The sequence below is a fragment of the Bombus flavifrons genome, chromosome 2 (genome assembly GCF_040668555.2).
Source record: "Bombus flavifrons isolate JBK064 chromosome 2, iyBomFlav1_principal, whole genome shotgun sequence".
Taxonomy (NCBI): Eukaryota; Metazoa; Arthropoda; class Insecta; order Hymenoptera; family Apidae; genus Bombus; species Bombus flavifrons.
Window position 1 is genome coordinate 8,428,528 of NC_138443.1, and position 21,192 is coordinate 8,449,719.

The 21,192-nt window shown below is 37.3% G+C and overlaps 1 protein-coding gene across 3 annotated transcripts in view; it reads right to left on the bottom strand.

Annotated features, from left to right (window-relative positions):
- The window catches only part of LOC138189976 (uncharacterized), a 113,166-nt gene that overhangs the window by 40,051 nt on the left and 51,923 nt on the right, over positions 1–21,192 (bottom strand). The window contains exon 1 of one of the 3 annotated variants that reach the window (XM_069132333.1): positions 19,153–19,381. The exons of 1 other annotated variant lie outside the window; for it this stretch is intronic. The gene's annotated coding sequence lies outside the window, so the exon portion shown is untranslated. Of the gene's footprint in view, positions 1–1,972; positions 2,326–19,152; positions 19,382–21,192 lie in introns of those variants that run through there. One more of the 3 variants, XM_069132332.1, reaches the window with a different exon arrangement.

Sequence of the window (21,192 nt, forward strand, 5' to 3'; positions counted from 1 at the left end):
AGCGGCGTGCTTTCTTCGCTGGGTTGGTATATTAGCATAAACGCAGCCGTTAAATCCGGATTCAAGGTTAACGGCACGTGAAACTCGGCCACCAGCAATGCGGCAGGTAGAGCCACGCCGAAAACGAGACGAGAGAATCCAACGAAAGAAAGAAGAAAGCCAGGCATCTCTGATTAAACACCGCTTTCCTCGCTACATCATTTGGTAATCCCTAAATCTTGTTTTCTGAAATTTTCGACCAACTTATCTCCTATGGAGATGAGATACGAGATTTTTGTTGTAGATTGCCAAGAATACGTTCGGGTTTCAACTGTTGGAATCCAGATTTGTTAAAAATTGAAATGTAGACATAAGGAATATTTGATATTGTTTGTGGATTTTATAATTTATCGTTCGTATAGTTTTTATGTGAGTGTGCGTTTGTTCATACATAATTAAATAGTTTGTATATATAATCGCACGTAGTATGAATTATGATACAAAACAGTCGAGTTTTTTGCTATATATTAAAACGAATCTCGTTTCGAAGTCATTACGATAAGGAATAAACTGATTCGGAAAATTGGGCATATCTGACAAAGTTCAGAAGAGATCGAGGTACAACGTAGTTTACTGAACTGATTCGTTGCATATTTCCAAATAATATACGTTGAATAAGTTTGCATTTGAATAATATATCACTCATCGAATTGACATAATCGTGAACAAACTTGGAATAATTGAAAAAAATGTAATATATCTCAATAATGTACGAGTGATTTATAAACCATTTTTCACATAGTAGATAATATTTTTGGAGAAAGCGATAATCCTCCAAGAAATTCACAAAACTGGATTTTTAAATTTTCATAAGAATACGGTTCAAGCATCTTTGAATATTGAAACGCTGTCAACATACGTGCATTTAAATAACCGTGGCTATACAAAATGAAGACATTTCGGTATTCATACATCAGAATTTCTAAACACATGAACAAGCAAGCACAGTTTATGATATATCCAATATTCGAATGGCTATAAATCATTACGCTCAACCTTCTCGGTTTACGCATAAAAAGCGAAATGAGTCAAACAACCGTTCCCCGGCTCAAAACACATGTTACGAATCAAAATATATACTTTCGTATCGTGACGATTCTATTCGCACTTGCGTATATCTGATACTACTATTATTCACGATTTATATTAGACAACGGTCATGCAATCGACAGAGTTTGTTCTTTATTATACATATTCATGACTAGATTGCGAATATTTACGCAATTTCATATTTATACATTATGAACATAATAAAAGAAACGGAGTCTAAATGGAGATTTATTTCACTTACTTAATACATGGAATATTTCAATCTTTCTGTATCTTATACGTACTCTGCGAATTTCTACATAAATTGAAATTTTCCATAAATGCATGGACAATATGGATATATTTATAGTCTATTCATGACTAAACTACAGACGTGTATGGAATTTTATATGTTTACATACTTCAAGAAATGGGAAATATTAGTTGGAATTATTAAACATAGAATATTAAATGTACGACTTTCTGAATATTTTCTATATCTATAGTTTGTAGTAACAGAAATTTCTTTCATCTATTAAACTCATTGTTAAACTCACCTACTATTTTTCCATATTACACGTATTCTATAAATTTCTTACATTTAAATTTCCCTTACGCGTGTAAAACTCTGCAGTGTAATAACAATACAACAAATTATTACGAAACCCCAAAACATTCCTCTTTTTATCTCCAAACGTATAAGAATCCAGTTGCCAGATATCACTATGTAGAAACGTCTGGGTAAGATAGTTCAGGAGAATGCACTTTCTAATCGAAAATCAAAAGCGCGCGACATAAACAAAACCATTCTGAGAACCGTGTTTCAAAGTATCTGTCCCCTGCACAGTGACAAACGAACGACAAACGTGCTATGTTTTCTTTTTTGGGCAATATATGTACTCACTGAAAATTCTCGTCTCCAGCGATGGGTCAACCGTGAAAAGTTCGTTCGCTTCGTAGAGATCGTCCTCGCGACAAACGTTCAAACATACGAGGTCTGTTACTAGTACCAGGGAACCGCGTTGCGGCTTCATTTGCATCACTATAGCACGGTATCGATGTCAACGTCTCGGTAAACTTCAAAGTTAAACAGGGAATGTTTCCGTCGTTTCGGTCGCGACACAAGTATTTTCTAGTTTCCCTTTTTTTTCCACTTTTTCCACCGTGTAGTTCTCACGATCCCATTCTTTTTTCTTTTTTTTCTTTTTTTCATTCTTCCATTTCAAGCGTTCGATCGTTCCTGGAATCCGTTTAAACCGCTTCAGGTCCGATTTAAATGACAATCACTATGAAATATGCATAAACGTTTATTGTACGGAAGCAGAACACGTGTGGGGATAATTATACGTTGCTTCAGATAGTTAGCGTCATTGTTTCGTCGGTTCTACAGAATTTACGATTAGCTTGTTGCGCTTAGCTATACCTACGCCTTAAGCCTATGTAGCGTAAAATTGTTGTTGCTCTGATGAAAACACCACGTTAGATTATACCGGTCGAACTTCATTTATTGGAACAAAATTTTAGGCAATGCTCTCAAAGGAAGCACATCTTTAATTTTTGTTCGACGCATTTCCCTTTCTTCCAACAAAATATTCATCATATTATGTAATTTTTACGAGCCTATATATAGCTGCATCATAGAAGAATTATATCTAAATGAATCATGGGGTTTTTACAAAAATAGGATTCTATTTTCATCTGGTAATTTTTATAAATTTAAACATCTCAAATTTATGTAACTTAACTCGCGAACTCCATTCCATTCATGGAATTCTATTATAATATTTAATTTCTCTCTCATACACGCGCATCCAACATTTTTCAACAAACTCAGAAGTCTTAAGCTCGAGTAACTTGATTAATCTGACTAATTGTAAGGCTTCAAACCATATTTTACAGTTTCTTCAATTTTTGCTTCTCCTTTCTACAGCGCATTAATAATTCTCGAATAAATTGTCGATCGGATCGAGCAGCCGAGAGTCGACTTAACGGAATGGAACGTGACTTCATGGGCCTTGAATTATATCTCCCGTTGCAATTTTACGTTCCCGAAGAAATATTCGGTCTAAACACACGTTGGAGAACGCGCGTTTCGCTCATCGCCCTCGGCACGCGCCAAACAAGATGGATCGTACGTGAACGTAGAAAAACGGATGAAAAGAAGGATGAGGAAGAGGAATATAATACAGCCGATATGATGTATACGAGGGTAGTTAGCCATGGACGGCGATTTACGTGTTTATCTGGTGAGAATGACGCATAAGACAGACCGACAAACCGATGAATTACTATATAAATTACCGCCATTTGTCGAAACTATCCGGCTCCATTTGCGGTTCACGGTAACATTATATTTGCTTTCATTACTCGGTCGCTTTGTGTACGACGCTTAATATTTTATCTTAATGAGCAGAGAAAGGTAATTACTTGTAAGAAGAGTGATTACGCGAGCTGGTTGAGTTGTTATTCTTAACGCTAGAAGTACTGGGCGTATCGTCATGTGTGTACACTATATAAACGTGTTGATGATTACAATTAATAAAGTACAATGGGAAGAAATGTATAATTACGTTTTTATTTCAATAACAGTTCAACATGATGTTTTTACAGTAATTGCGGAAATAAAAAGACTAAAACTCTTTGATGAGTTAATACAACGAAGTGAGAACATACAGGGTGTTTTGCTCGAAGCAAGTCATCTCATTATCTTTTTTAAATTATGACGATGCAGAAAACTTTTCGTTCCAAGGTAAACACGTTTTTATGCATAAGTAAATTGTCTTCTGTTGTTCACAATTCTCTCGTATTTCGCTTCAATCTTGGAAGTCACGTTGTTAAATACTTGAAAATCACGTTATTACACGTACTCGATCATGTCCAAACATATAAATCGGTATAAACGCGTCTGACAACATTGCCAGAAATCCCACCGTAAATCTCCTGTGATCCTCAAATTTTTATATCTCGTACTTGCTCTAATTTGAGCAATTAACAAGGATTTGTAATGGCTTAAGACTTGAGAAGATATTTCATATAAAATTGAAACGTGAAACTATTCGTCTCGATAACAATTTTTTTTTTTTTATATTTTGTTCAAGCTTGAGACATTTTTCAACGTTAAAGAGATATAATTGACTTAAGAACGACTGAAAGCAAAGTTGACCAGACGGTGAATGTCTGCTACCCAGAAGCGAGCTGCTGCGCCCATTTCCGCTGTCATGTCACCGCCACAAGATCCCAGACGCCAACGAAGAGATCGCATCGGGGATCGATTTATCGAGCGACATCGTCGATCGAGATCGTATCGATCAGTCTGTGATGCGGAAAGAAGGGAACAAGAATTCTAAAAGGACCGATGTCACGGCGATTTTTCAGGTTACGCGTCGCAGAAGAGAAAGAGACGTTTAATCTGCGGTCTCGATCGCCCGTGCTCGAGGCGTGGACATTGTGGACAACCGCGATCCAGATCGCGACGTCGCGTTAATTGACGGGGATTTAGATTAATTGTCGACTAACGAGGATTGCAGATTTATCGGCGATAAATGTCGATGACTTTTTGCTCTTTACTGTTTGATTGGCTTCTTGGACGATTCCAGAACGGGTTTCCGAGTTGTAGGCAATTCGAAATGAGATTGGAGGCTGATAGAACTTCTTGGAACTTTAAATATTACAGATGGAATCAAGCCATAGTTAGAAACGAACGATGATAAGTTTGAGACGCAGCAGTGTATGTTCACGGCTATGGTTATAGTCAATACGCGTTGTGACGAATTCTCGTCCCAGTGAACACGCGAACAATCAAATATAGTGGCTACAAAAGGTGTTTGCACACCGTTATCTACTATAGCATTTATATATCGATTAATTAATTCCAAGTATATTAAATTTCGTGTCACACAGTATACTACTTTCGCATGACTATGAAGATTTGATACTGTAAGAATGGGATGTATAGACTCTGACACGAAAAGATTTCATTAAGAAACAAAAATATGTGCAAATATTTCTGCAGCCACTGTATATGGATTCAGTCTCCGGATGTTTCGCTTAACAAGACGACACTTTGTCGGAACGCACGTCCTAACCATGTAACCTTAGAGAAAATCTGTCTGATTGCGTCTGCATACTGCGTCTAGACGCTCTTGTTTGACACAGGAAATCCTACGTTCACGCCATAGTTACGGGTAGCAGAGCTACGTTATTCACTGTCGATACAGTCGACAATGCTTGGCACACGGGTGTCGTTGATTTCGACTTTTTAGACCAGTTGCACGGGAACGGGGTCGAGTAATCCCAAGCGGTAGCCGTCCGCCTTATCTGGTAAACTGTGGCAACGACAACGACTCATTGTTGGCGAGGGAACCGCGTGCCCTGTGTTCATATAACAAGGGCCTAGCAACGGTTTTGTGCGATGAAAATAACCGGTCGGTGTGGGACGAATGAATGAATCGTTTCGAAATCGCGGGGGGAGAGATATACCAGATGTTGGACTCTCTCGTGTCACTCTGCTGCTGGATATTCGAAACCTCGTTACCGACTGGCTCAATTAGATTTGTGATCATGGTGTCGCGCGGCTGTAACGAACCGGCCAAGTTAATGTTAGGTAGGTTCGAAGTGTTGTTTCGACTTGTTTATAGAGTGTACTGTGCAAGATGTGATTTTTGTGAATGAGGTTGGATCGAGACAGGTGTCCTAGTGTAGAGTTCCGAGGAAAAGAAATGTTTGTGGGTGTAATAGGAAGTTGAGTGGGTTAGATTGATAATGGAAGATTAAACGTTACGACACGATTAAAGTATCGACGAAAATGAACTCCTGGTGCACGACGAATCTACTTGGATTTAAATCATCATACATCGTACGTGTATTTAAAAACTGTGGTAATTTAAAACGTGTAATTGAATCCTGTGTTAGAAGAACGTGAAGATCGTCAAAAAAGGCTTTCAAAGACTAAGAACAGAAAATTACAAAAACAATATTTAACCGCTGTTGCAAATAGTTCCAAGCATAGCTTTTCGTTTTTCCTAAGAAACTTGTTCGATCCGTATGCGTCACTTCTGAAATATATGAGATATATAGATATAATTATATAATGATAAAAATAAAGATATGCGATATAATTCCATGAAACAAGTCACGATATAAAGGATTGGATGGCCAAAACGAATCTCGTGCGTACGTGTATAGTCATGTAAGGAAACGTTAGAATCTCCATAATACATAATCAATGCAAGAGAGACACGCGAACCTACCGCGGCAACCGTTCGATTCACGGTAGCAATCGATAAGCAGTCACGTTTCCGTATTCTTTCTCGCATGATGCAAATTATCGGCACACAAGACCAGACAGGGGCTAATTTAATTACAATTTCACGGGTTAACGCCGCCGCGCTTCGATTCCAGATAGCTCGTGTGACGTCGCATTAGCGACAACGTTTTATCGCTAGATACTCGAATCCGACGTTAATACGAGCCACAAAGCGCGGGTGGTAGTAGAAGAAATACAGCCAGAAGATCGGGCGGCTCCTGGCGTCGATGTTCGCGGCAAGGATTGCATCAGCGCGCCCTTAATCCCATTACGAGTAAGTAATGGCCCCTCGTGCGCTAACCAGAGAACCGTAAAAATGTTGTGTCAGATGCTATCTGACTGGTTGTCGTTTGGTAATTTACCATACGTCCAATCTCGACGAGTTACACATTGGCTAAAGGTCAGACCGCTTTTACGCTCCTACCCGAGTCGATCGTGGCTTCCGAAGAAGTACCTTCTCTTCTCGGAGCGGTTCAAGTTTGTTAAAGGAGAAGAGAACGAATAGATTAGCGGACGAAGAAAGGAAGGGAGACCAGTGGAACGGTGGGTATTTATAGGTCGTTCGAATTCTATGGACCTCGAAGGGAACACGACGAGTAATAAGTTCCGTTTAAGTCCGAGCTGGCAGATAACGATCGGAATTTCGCGCCGAGCCTCCGACAGATACCGTGTGTATCCAATCTACTTGTAATTATATGCGACGGAATCTGGTATGTACAAACTGTTTAACGGTAAACGGTCAATTGGTGCAAATAGCCGGGACTGGGAGAACAGCTACTTAACGAAATTGCCAATGCACTGCTCTGCGTGCTCCTGATTGCGAGGATTGCTTTAAAAGCGCGTGCACGTATTGTGCAGTAACCGACGAAGCAGTCCGAGGATATCGTTCGCCGGATATTGCGTACCAACAAGTTCGAAAACCATTTCAATGGGGATGAACGGTACTATACGATTGCTCGAGTCAAGTTATTTCATAAATAATATGGGAAATTTAGGAGATAACGATGAAACGAAGATATTTATCAATGTATTAAGAGTATTTCTTTTTCATATAAATCTCGACGTGGAAATGAGTTTATACTTCTTTTTTATGAATTATGATCAATAACGAATTACGATCTTGCTGGCATACTTTTCGGAAGAATTCTTCTTTCCCGTATCTTGATAGAAATTTTAATGTATAATTAGTAAGATGGGTTTTATGAAACCATAAAAAATTCTATCTTTGAGGTAATTTGGAAGAAGAAATAGGCAGTTTGGGAGAACAAGCAGTTGCGTAACTCACTGTACCACCCGTTGTAAATTTCTCAATGTTTCTATCTACGTGATAAAACCACCACTATACTAATTACGTCTTACAACGCAACATGTTAAATGTAAGACTAAGTACTCGTAAAAATCGGATATCGTCGATTACCACTTTTTATCTTCGACGATTACGAACGTTCTCGTTGCTTCTTAGTAACATCTGACCGGAACTGAATTTCCATCAAAATCCACACCGACGAAAGTATCCATTCGATCATTGGCGAAAGGAATCCTGGAAAAAAAACGCATAAAAGCGTAGCGTCGCCAAAAACCAGTCCAGATATATCGCTTCCGGTATAATGAAAAATATCAGGCAAATTAACATGGTCGAGCCGATATTGTTACAGTGATTTATGGTATGTAAAACAGCGTTCTGGCGTTCGAAGAGCAAGGAACGAGAGACGTTCGTCGTCAGTGAAGATGGTCAATGACGTCTGCGCGGAATAGCCATTAAGCCGCGTATCCACTGGTCAGACGCAAGTGGTTTATGAACGTTTATGAAACGGTTCAGCCTTTAGAAAGTTGATGCACGTGGAAATTGATATATAAATCGTGTATCTGACGTTAACAGATATTCGTCGCGAATGCTTTTTAAAGGCAGATTTCCATTGGTCGGGCAAAACTTTTGTCAATGTTTGCAAACGTTCGCTAACGTTCGTTAATGTGAATTTTCTTCGCTAGATATCGGACGTAGAGCGTAAACAATTGTAAACGATCGTGAAAATTTGTATGGCTTTAAAACAATGTTGCTACATTAAAGAAAATTGTGTTTTTCCTTTACGTTCGTAGAAAGTAGAAGAAAACAAAAATTTTGAGATTTAACAACGTGCTGAGTTTTAAAATAGCTTCTCTGTAAAAAAGAAGAAAGAAATAGAAAATTTGACTGATCATATTCTGAATGTAATATTTCATTTATCAACATTTGTTAAAGTTTGCTAGATATCTAAATTAAAAAATTCGAACGTTGATGAACGTTACAGTTAATATTTATATTTTAAGTAGCGATATCTGGTGGATACGTGGCTTTAGGTGTTTCACGAGACGATTAAACCCGCATCATTGACCGCCCTCTTATTATCCGCGCCCGGTTTCCTTGGCCCTCTCACCTTCTCTTCGCCTCCCGCTTTCTACTTGCATAATGCATAAACGGGGTGAAAACACGAGGAAGCTGTAACGGTCTAACGTCATTTTACGCGGTAAAGAGACTGCGAATTTACAAGAAACCAAGCCGACTGCATACCAACGAGCCTGAATCCCAAGAGGTCTCGTTCATTTCGCAATCTCTTCACAGCCTTAATTCCCGGTGGATCTTTCACAAAAACAGGTGCGAACACCAACCAGGGGATTTAAGCGGATACTTACTTTTGTTCAGTTTGGTTTGGTAATTTGGAAACAAGTTTTCGATATATGATTCCATCTTCCAGCACGAACTTCGAGAGCAATTACGTGCGAGGTTAAATTTGATACACGTAAACTAAACTGGATACTTTATTAAGTATTATATTCGTGATTGCCTTTAGTTACTATATACAAGATAATATGTATTAGGTTGTCCGAAAAGTGTCTTTTTTTCGCAAACGTGTCTTTTGCAACAGTGCACCTTCATACAAACGTGAAAATAAGTCTGTGAAATATCGCGGTGTTTATCTGAACAGAACAAAATAGATCGTACGTAATTTGACAAAATAATATAAAACAAAAATCCCTCTGCGTCTATTATTTCTTCATAAAACGAAAGAAACTTTTCGGACAACCTAATACTTTGATTTTGACATTTAACTTACTGACTACTAAACACCAACCAGATCAACTTCCTTTTCTGAAACATTCGATAAACAAAATTTAAAATACGTTCGTGAACAGCGTTCAACTTTTCAGGAACCAAATGATTCCCCTCGATAGAGTTGATGAACTTGACTTTCGTATAGCTGGTTTATCGCTGACATATATCCCACTGTGCCTTATCCGTATCTTTTTTCTATTACTATATTTCTATTAGAATTAAGTGTAAGCAATTACTTATCATCGAACGATTAAATTTTGAAGATATCCAAGAGACAATCGTAGAACTATGACCGTCTTAACATTCCAATTACACGGTGCAGGTGCATACCAGAGCCTCCTATTGTCCTGATTTTTTTAGTCACGCTAACACAGGTGTTAGTCGCATTACTCGTTGGATGTGAGGATGCCTTTGATTTGAAAGCAAGGTCTGACGATAATATATGAACTTAGTAATGGTAACGTTGAAAAGATAATGTAGCAAGTTCCATACCAGTTGTTTACAAGTTAACAAAGTGAAACGAAAAGGAAACGTTCGAACGATGGAACGCTTAGTTTCGAATAGTTTCCGCGACGTCGTTCCCAAGATTCTCGGCGTAGATAAAGTTGTAAGGAGCCGTGTTCGCAAAGACACGGCGAATTGTCAGCCGTGTGAAAAAATATTACGGCTGTGTTACGGTCGTTTACGCGGCTTACTGGTTCTCCTCAGTAGCGTAGCACGTCGGAGTTATTCTTGTACGTGGAATAGTTACGAGCCCCTCGGGTTCTCTGCTTAATATGCATGGAAACGCACCGCTACGACCATATGCTTCGTTTACCGCTTCCAATTTCTCATTGTTGCGAGACCACTAACTCACTGCGAGATTTTCTCGTACCTATCATTGCGTCGGTTTGTGTAATGGTTAAAGCGGCTTGTTAAGTCGTCGACGAAGAAAAAGACGATTATTTCAATGTAGAGTAATAATTACAGGTAATTCAAATAGGTTAGCAACTGTCTTGACAGGCACCACTATCAATCATGTATATTACTTACGTCTCATTCATACATTAACTCATTATCTGACGACTTATTTTGAAGCAAATGTGTTTGGATCGTTTGAAGAGATCAGTGCAAATGCGCATATGTAAGCGTATGTTTCTCTAATAATGAAATAGCTACGTACAGAAAACGATACGTAACATCCTATTCATCTAAAGGATTTTGTTATGGCTTCAAAGTCTTTACGAACAAGTACTGTTATGCGTTAGCATGTTGAGAAGCGTAAAAGTTTCTCTGTTGGAATTTAAGTTTCCTACAATTAAAGATTTTGTCATTCTTAATAACAGAATTTTTCTCTTACGAATGTTCTTTAATTAATTAAATTTTCTATTCAAATACGCCTTTATTTTAGCTTAGAAACAATTGCCGAAAAATAATCCGCTATTATTTTAAACAAAACACAGAGACGTGTTTATCTTCCTTCGAAAATTAATATAATTTTATTTGCTCCTGGAAGATGATCTAACTAAGGTCTCGTATCATCGTATTATGTATAATGTATCTATGTTTGTGTATTTCCAGATACGAGAATTTCACGTGACAGATCTCGTGCAGTCTAAATCTGTCATTTCTACTCAAAGGATATCTAAGGATTAATATCTGTTGACATGATTGCGACTAATTACATATTATTGAGCGACTGAATATCGCGACAGTGGCTCAAAAACGAAGGCTGCTGTGAATTCAAATGAAATTGTCCCGAGTAAAATGAAATGTCACGGTAGGCAAATTCGCTCGGAGAGTTACTATTTCATCTATGGCCTCGAGCTCCGTGAGACACGTTAAGCATGCGTGAAAAGGTACTAATAAGACACGCGCTGCTATTTATTTCTGACAGCTATTGTTTAATATTAATACTCTTTCCATTCGTCGTATGCACAAGCTTAGAGGGTCTTGAATTACCATTAATGAATGTTTCTATCGTTCGACACACGAGCAACCTAAGCTATAAGCTACGATAACTATAAGGTATGTGTGCAAATAGTGTGTTATGAAATGCCTGTTGTACTTTTATAAAGTATCTTTTATTATACTTTATTATACATCCAAATCAGCCATATTTTATTCTAAATAGCAATTCGTTGTTTCAACTTAGTTTTAATGTAGTATGAAGATAATCAGAAATTGAAAGACGAGATCTCTGAACTATTAAAACGAATAAAGTGAATTCAACGAAACTCGATTTTATTAAATTTGTTTTTTATTCTAAATCACAAGACTGTAAATTACCAGATAAAAATTGTCTAAGAAATTTCAATGTTTCGCTTTTTTTACTTTAGACATTCTAATTCGTAAATAACAAACTCTAACGTAATCACAAAAAAAAGAATGATAATAAAGCAAAAGATTAGATACCTTTGATCAGGAATCTTCTAAAAATTCTTAAATGGCACGAATTCAATCATACACGAGATCATAATCTTTTTAATGATGAGTGACTCGTGCCCTCTAAATACACCAAATTGCTATATTTATCTTTCCCTGTTTAGAATGACTAAGACGATAATTCTACAATTATCAAGAAACACCTGTCTCTTTGCTTATTTATGTCCTCGCGTAACAAAACTTTCGAGACTAAAAAGATTATTCAGCTCTGCCCTTTTGGAAGCTTATTATTCACACTTAAGTGACATCTAAAGTGCACGTTATTTTTTGGGACTGTCACGCTTTTATCGGATGATTTCGCGGGGGCCATATCGATCTGACAGTCGCGTAAAAGCTATGTCAGAATGCGATCAGCACCGACTGCCACGGAATCCTAACAAAGTTAGTGGAACCCTCTGTTGCGTAGCGGGAGTCAGCTGCCGCGGCTGGATGACAAATCGTTGCTCGGCCGACCTGACAGCTAACATCCATTGGCCGTTTTACAACTTGATAAATCGCGTCGGTACATGGGGGAGATCTCTGCATTACGAAACAGTGTACATTAAGCGTACACTTTGAAGTTACTTCTCTATCAGACTTCTATCGATTTTATTCCATTTCTTTCTGAAATTTTTATTTGTTATACCACCTTCATCTTTCTCATTGATTTAAGGTGCATTGACAGTAGGATTATCGACGACATACGTACAAGATTTGTATCCAAGAAAGCCACACGAGAAGCGTGTAAAATGTATCTATATACATAAAAGATATATCTACATATAACACAAAATTAAACATTTATAGTTCACAAAAGATCATTTATGAAGATACTATGAAAAATTATAAATTAGTTATTTCGATCGGTTTGACAGTTTCCGTTGAACAATGTCATTTGACGAATCGATTAGAACGAGAATTTGTTAGCTCTGCGTAAGCAAATTGGACCATTTATGCCCACGCAATGAAACATTTTTACTGTTCTAGACTTTCCAAATTATGAAATATTTATTAATGTCTTTGCTATACTATATCACCAATTTTGAAGCCAAATGTTTGAAACTTTCTCTCAATAAAATAAAAATTTCGCTGGAAGAAATTGAAGAATGAAATAATTTCCCTCCTATAAATTCAACCATCTAACTTGTCTATAAAGGGCTGATTCTACTTAATTCGATCCTTGCTAGTCCAACTTATTAATGATTCATATACTCATTTTATTTATGCTCATTAGTTGGTAATGTTTTCCAATTAACGACCAATTAGGATACGATTGAAAAGTAACGTAGAAAGATGAATTATCGAATGAATGTTGTAACGTGGAATGATTAATGGAATGATAGATTGTTGAGAGGATCGCCTACTCGAAGTAATGGAGAATGTTAGTGGGTCGTTTAATGCTTCGAAAACTTTGTTGTAACGCTGAAGTTGGTTATCGAGTAAACAATTTATTATATCGTAAATGTCTACTCCTACACTTAATCTCTACCATTTTATAACGTATGTCCCATTGTGAGTAAACCCAGGAGTGGGCCCGATATATATAATAAGATTAATTGCCCATAGAGGTCTTATGTCAAATAGGTGGAACGATGACGAAATTTATCTGACAACAATGAAATCAAAATTCTCGCTCCTAAATAATCAATATCTCAAACTCCTATTTCATAACTTAATTTATTAATTATTTACTCGTTTCAAAATAAAGAATCAATTCCTATTTGTACAAAAGCTATATGGAAACGCCAAAGATAAACGCTTATCATCGTACATAAGAAAAAGCTTCCCTCCGCAACGTCCGATTTGCGCGAAAAGCCTACGTTAGATCATTATGGAAATCACCAGGCCCAATTTCCATAATGGACAAGTTGCATAAATTACTCCAACGCGCTAAATTTATGCTGCTTGACTAAAAATTGAAACGATTCTGATATCCTTACTCTCTAACGATATCAATGCTATTTATACGGGAACGGTATACATAGATACATTGTGCCACTTAGAGCAATTTTGAAGTGAAACAAACTATCAAGGAATGTTAATTTAAATCACGGCTGCTTCACGAAGATCGCTATTATCCTACTCCTTTTAATAGATTACCGTGTCATTTTGTTACGAGCACAGCTTGATTTACGAGAAAATCTGCTTTTTAATATGATAGCTAGAGCAAATTATTTATTAGCATTGGCAATTACGAGGGGTGAAACACTATCCCGCTGGAACCAGTTCCATCGTTCAAAAACGAGAATCTTTTAGTGAATAATTGCGCGTAGGGTTGTACGCTAAAATTAAAACTAGAATTAATTATAATATAATCACCTGGTATGAACACACTCGGATGATAAGCGAAATAATAATAAATAGCATGAATAAATATCGCGGTGAGGTACCTATCTCGCATTGATTCGATATTTCACGACCAATTATTAAAGTTATTACGATTCTAATTAGAAATGGCCGTATATGATTATAATTAGCTGTACCAATTACGCGCCAGCTTATCGCACGATTGGAAACCTGCTTGCGAACGCTAATCAAATGTGTCTCGATTCTTCTTAAAGATTAAATATAACGACGTTCAATATTTGTATTATTAAAAAGTAGAAGCACATCAAATTCAATACAACTTTTATGGATATAACAATATAATTCGGTATTTATGTAGGTAATTCTAACGGCATTCGTTTCTCTTTTTTCAATTTAATTTTATTCCAAACATGCTACTCCAAAAGAAACCTAATAAAATTCTTTTTCTAACATTTTTGCGCCCCCTTTCGCCTTTATAAATTACCATCATTTACATTCTTATTATATTCAAGATTTCCTATTCAAAAAAAGAAAAAAAGAACAAGAAGAAAAAATGGAACGCAAGGCAAAGACAGATAATCATCACGGATTAACCTAAAATCGGGAAAAAATAATCCTGGTGTTAGGTATTACAAAGCGATCCAGTTTTATCGTACGCGCGCTATTAAGTAGGATTAAATTGAACAGGGGGATGATAAATGCGTTGAGAACAGCTTTCGATGTAAAAGAGCCGCTCCTTAAAAATTCTCTCGCTCTATTTACATCGACCGATCTCCCTTGTCACTGTGCATGACTTTCTGTGATTTTTAATCTATAATCACTGCGTGAATTTGCGTCATGGTTAAATCTTGGCTACGGGCACGTGTTACAAGCAATATACATACATATATTTAGCAATGAAAAGATTATTCACGCTCGTATATCTAGTCGACACAAATCGATTTAGACACAAATCGATTTAGGAACAAATCGGTTAGACAGTTTGTTTAAGTAATTCGTAAAGGAAGGAATCTTCAGTTGCCTTTATTAACTAGCTGGGAGATTTAGTATATGTGATAATCAAATCGAGTGCGTCTTTGGACGATGATCAAAATTAAGTAAAATGGAACTGAATCAATATGAATTTAATTGGTATCAGGGTTAACATATTCATATGAAGAATTATTCATATTAAGTTGAGGCTACTATGACACACAAAATTTATGCGCACTTGTAAACAACGTTAACTAGATAGTAAGGTTCACATCTTATATTATATACGAGTTATATGTACCTCACATATTTCGAGATAAGAGAAACTGTAATTAATCCCTTCAGGAAAGAATTTATTTCAAGCTGTGGAAGAATTTTCTTTTATCAATGATAAATTATAGAGAGAAATTTTGTCTGATGTTGATGATAAAATTTAGGATTGATTTTACCGGAGACAGATACATTCATCTTTTATTTACTTAATTAATGCTAAAATACGACGTTACACGTATACCACATGGAGCATGAAAGGTTTCAAGGAAAATAATTCTCTTTCTAGCGTGTGTATTGTTATCACAGATATAGTACCGAACTACAATATACGATATCGTAATTTCTTTTAAATAGAATATCCTGTTTAAACGAAAAGAATTCTGAAATCCGAGACTATTTTTCAAATATTCTATCGATGAGAATCGACGAAGATAGTAAGTTAATATTTTGGTGGAATAATATCTGAGAACACAATTGAAAATAGTATGAGGAGTCATTCGAAAGTTAATTCTGTCGATAAGTAACAAACGGCACGTGATTCATAGTCGAATAAATTTCATCGGCAAACTATTTCTACCACGTTACGAAATGGTCATGTCAAAATTAGTAATGCTTACTTTCTGTGTTAGTATCACATTTGTACAACGCGGTATCGTGCAGTTCTCGGACGTCATTAACCTGAAGGGGCAGTAAGTAAAATTGGAAATCGAATGGTTTTCTTGATGATCGTATCTGCCTGCGAATTCATAATATAAGAGCTAAATCGGTCCGGTATACCAATATACTATACGGCATACCTCTGAAAATAGTTGAACAACGCGGTTCTATCTTATCGACTCGTAACTCCGTTTCACGATAAACGAATCGAGTTAACATTGCTCAATACATACAATGTATCTAATAGAAACTCCTATCACCAGCCAATACCTTCTTACGATCGACTTACGAATATTGGAAAAATCTTCTGGAATCGAGTGGAGTCAATAAGTGGCACTTTTAGTAAGTGTCGCCTCTAATCGAACCTGTGGTAACAAGCCATTTTTCCCGGATAAAATCGAAACTAATTATACCGGGCGTACGATTAACCGAACGTTTTAAAGTACGAACATTGGCAAACCTAAAATCGTAGATATCGGAGATATCTAATTGGATCGCGAACGAAACGAAACCAGACTGTTGACGCTATTAGACACACGTGAACGCGTGAAACCAGCGAATTGTCGACTTTTTTCCCCTGTTCCTGGAATTTTTAATCAACATTCCACGAGCATTGATACTGCGCCAACTGGCGAAATGTTAATTAAATCGGTGATAAGGTGATTCTCCGATGGCGTGAACGAAAAACCATCGACCCACGGTAAAACCGGCATGGAGAGAAAGTTAGGCGCGTTTTATTCATCTTTCTTGATCTTTCTTGCTCTTTCTCGGCCTTTCTCGATCCTTGGTAGTAAAAGCGATCGCAAATCGATCGTCGACGTTTCTTTTTCAGGTTGTAGACAATGCCAGTGAACTTTTCTCAGGTGGTTATTAAGCGGCAATTAAGTGTTGGTCGCAACGTGCATTGCCGCGCCGATGCTGTCACGCCTGTCAGACGGCGCCACCATAAAATGTCAAGACTTAACAAGTGCCGTGTAAATGAAGAACGTTAATGCGTATTGACGGCAGGCGAACCGGATTTGATTGAAATGTTCCGTGGCCCTGAGGATATTTGCATGCAATCTACGCTCGAAAAGAAATCGGATCGATTCAACATATGCGATTTATTGGAAACAAATCTGTAATTGATTTATCGGTCCCCGGGTTAAATTCTATTGCTATCGAAATGTAAAATAATCTTCGTAGTTTAAGTGTAGTTTCGTGTTTTCAAAGAAATGCATCTAAACGTGATTGAAGAAGATATTAGAAGAAATTTCTTTTCCTCTTTTTTTTTTTTTTTTTTTTTTTTTTTTTAAGGAAGATTGTAGAAATTCGTTGGTTTGAGAAATTGATTGATTAGTAGTTGGTATAATGGTTTTTCATGATAATGTTATTTTCATAAAAATGAAGTTTATGAAGTGTTATAATTTCTTTCACACGCTGATATTTCAGTCGATATATTCGATATATTTAATATATTATATATCCAGTATATCATAATAATAAGCAGGTGTATTTAGATAGAAGTCTATTGGACACGAAATTGAGAAAGTAAAGGATATGTTAAATGAACGTGACTGGTAATTGACAGCGTAAATTTGTTCTATTTCTTTATGATTAATGAACTTTCTCTGTTTCCTATACGTTTACGTAAATCTAAAAGCAGATAAGTAGAAATATGTTTTATTCAATGTGCTATATTAGATGCTTACATACAATGAGTAATCACATATTTTACTTTCGGAAAATAAGAAATAGGTTTACCATGTTCCACTCTATATATTCCCTCTTGAATTTCAAGAAACTACAAATAGAAAATCCTCAAAATAGACAGGGAAATTTCAACTCTTACAACTTCGATTCATTTCTGAAACGTTCTTCCAGATAGATGAATACTTTACACGTAACAAATGAACAGTTTCATTATTCAGCTGTACCAACTCAATCTTTGTCGGAGACCACCGAACCACCCTGCGTGAAAAGACTGACGAACGCGCTGTCGCGACGTCTAAATGCAACATATCGGTGCGGAACTGCCTCTCTGAAATCCGAGAATCTTGTTAAGTGACGAACATTTATACGATCGCCACTAGACGAAGAAACGAACCGGGTTCAACCGAACGCGTCACGGTGCCACAAGATATATTTGCATCCGTACGGCAAACCCACCGCCAAGCAATGCATTACGACTTACGACCAGCTTATCGAGCAGTGACAGTCGAAGTAAATCAATGTACGAGACAGGGGATGCCGGCTAATAATAAGAACTGTTTCTGCGACCACTGTCGTTCCTGTCACATATGACACAGTGTACCATAAAGCCACTCTAATCGACTCCATCCTACGGGTTCTGCTTCTGTCTCGTCGTTTCAATCGATCCATTTTCTTTGATCGCGTACGTGCACGTTGGTGATTGTTAGCCTGTCGATTGTTATGCATTTGTGGGAAACTGAAAGGTGCGAACATGCACAGCAAATATTCAAAGAGTATTTCTTCTAATCTTCAATAGATAATTCTATCAGATTATTCTACGATTAATATAATTTCTTCAGAGTTCAATGTAAAAATGCTATGAAGATTGTTACTATCGTAACAGGAAAGGAAGATCTCATAGAAAAGGGTAGAGTTATAGAAAATACGAGGAAATTCATCGCCAACAGATAATTTTTCATTCTCGTCTAATATACAAAAACCAACGACTCGATTACATCTATGGAATCTAGTAATGAGCTTTAGATTTTAGATAGAACCACTTCGACATAGTTTCTGATTCGTTCGTTTTGACCTGACTTATGAGTAGTAAATTAAAAGACGATAAAACGTCGTGGAGGATATTACAAATAACTCACTAAAAAAATATCATGAAAATATTCCCTCGCAATTTTTAGAACCTGTTCAGCGTACATAGCAAATATTACAAGCTCACTAAAAAAATATCATGAAAATATTCCCTCGCAATTTTTAGAACCTGTTCAGCGTACATAGCAAATATTACAAGCTCATAGATAAGAAAATACAACCCTGTCTATACAGCAATTGATGTACAAAAAAGGGGAAATCTATTCTTAGATTACGATTAATTCCACAAAGAACTTACTGTTTCGCAGACGACTGATGTCATATCATCAAACACGTGAATATCACCAGCTTGGTTGCTGGTAAACGATGAAACATCGCTCGTGATTGACCCCACAAGGGAACGACACGGCGGGCGATGAATCTCCCCGTAACAAGAATGAGTGGTCGAACGACGAAGAGACCTGTTAACAGCCAGCAGTCGATGACGTTCTCACTCGATTATCTAACACTTTGCAGAGTTCGATCGTAGATTACACTTACGCGGCCCGACAGCCGCTCTTAGATAACGTTCAACGTGCTCCCGCCGTAGATTATACTGTACTTGAACGTCACCACCAAGTGTTCTTACGTATCGATGACGTGCGTCATCGCCACCTACGAATCCGGTGGTTCGTGGTAAACGAAAGAAAAAAAATATGGGAACGTCAGTGATCTGTGGAGCGTCACGCGGAGCGCACTGTTTCAATAATATTTATGCCGGCCACCCCCGCTGCCTCGAGGAAGTCGAAGAATGTTATTTTCTTAAGCGTGGGTGAAGGGGAGTGCGTAATAAGCGAGTTGGATTTCGGTTGACTGACATTCGCAGTATCTAATCTAGTCCGACGTTTCAAATTCACTGTATGCTTCTTACAAACCGAGACTTGTTCCGTGCCTGTTCCATTCATCAAGCTCCGACTATATGTAAGATTCGATACTCGATCTATCATATTTGAAATACGCATTAGAAATTGTTTAATTAGGGTGTCGGTACGCAAAGCTTTTCAACCGAAATATTGAAATTTACTTCTTCCCTGAGATGAAATTTCGAACATCTAGCTATTCGTTTTAAGAAAATTAACTTAACGAAAAATGACCAACAACGAAATTTTCATCGTTCGAACAACACTTGTGTCAATGTGAAGTCCCGTTCGAATTTCCAAACTACATCTACGTATCCACTTTGGATTTATTGTGTTCGAAAGGTTAAAAATTATTCGATTACAGCTGTTTGAATAAAAATATAAAAACGCGCCTCTTTTTTCCGCCGCGTGAAATCTCAAATTTTCCGCTGTTCGCGCCGTACAAGCAAAGCTCCTTAAAAAGAGCGATCCATCGGGATCACGACCAACCGAGCGATTTCTCGCGTCGGCTCGATTATTTATCGTTCTCACGTTTTAATTCCCCAAGACGAATGGCTCAAAAGGAATTCCGTCTTGTTCGAAGAGATGACGCGTTACCTGCGTATCTTCTTCTCAAGCTGAAAAGCTTCGCGTTCCAACTAGCCACGATTTGGCTGCTCTTCGAGGAATAAGACGCTGCACACACCCCATCGTCACGAGTGTATCCCCTGTGCGCGCAACAAGATACAGAAACAAAAGATCGGCCTCTTTCCACCTAAGCAAACGAATCCATCAAAGGACGTGAGTGAAACACGAGTGGAATATCTCGTGGTTTGTGGAGTGGCGCTAGCCAAGAAGCTACCATTCTCACAGTAATTATGTAAATTTTTAGAAGGGTTCGAAACACGAACCGACCAAACAAATACCCTTCCACTAGATAAGAAACACCTTCGTGTATTTACTTTTGGCGTGAAACCATTGTTTCGAGCCACGAACCTGGAAAGTATTCTTACATTTGGATTAGCTGTCGCTGTTCGATGTGTTCAAGGGTCTACAGTCTACGGTCTACAAGGAATGGTGTAAGTTGATTTTGTAAAATAGTTGTGGATACCTCGTGCAAAGAATTCTACTAATTGAGGGATTTTAGGAGAAGAAGGGTACAAATTTTTCATTTGTGAAAAACTAGCAGCGAAGTGAAATTATAATAGAAAAATGTGCGTGATTCTTTACAAACTTATGAAAGGTTGAAAATTCGTAATAAAATTCTCGAGGTGAGTAGCAATATTATATAACATTTTCTATAGTTATCTCGTTCTCGGCAAAAAGACATATATAACACTTTTTCTTCTGCGTTCGCTAATTGACTAATTAGATAACGAAGAATCTTTATTTCAAGAAGAATATTTCATTCGATGCTTGACTAATTTCCCGTTTATGTACGATGGCTTTATCTTCTACTT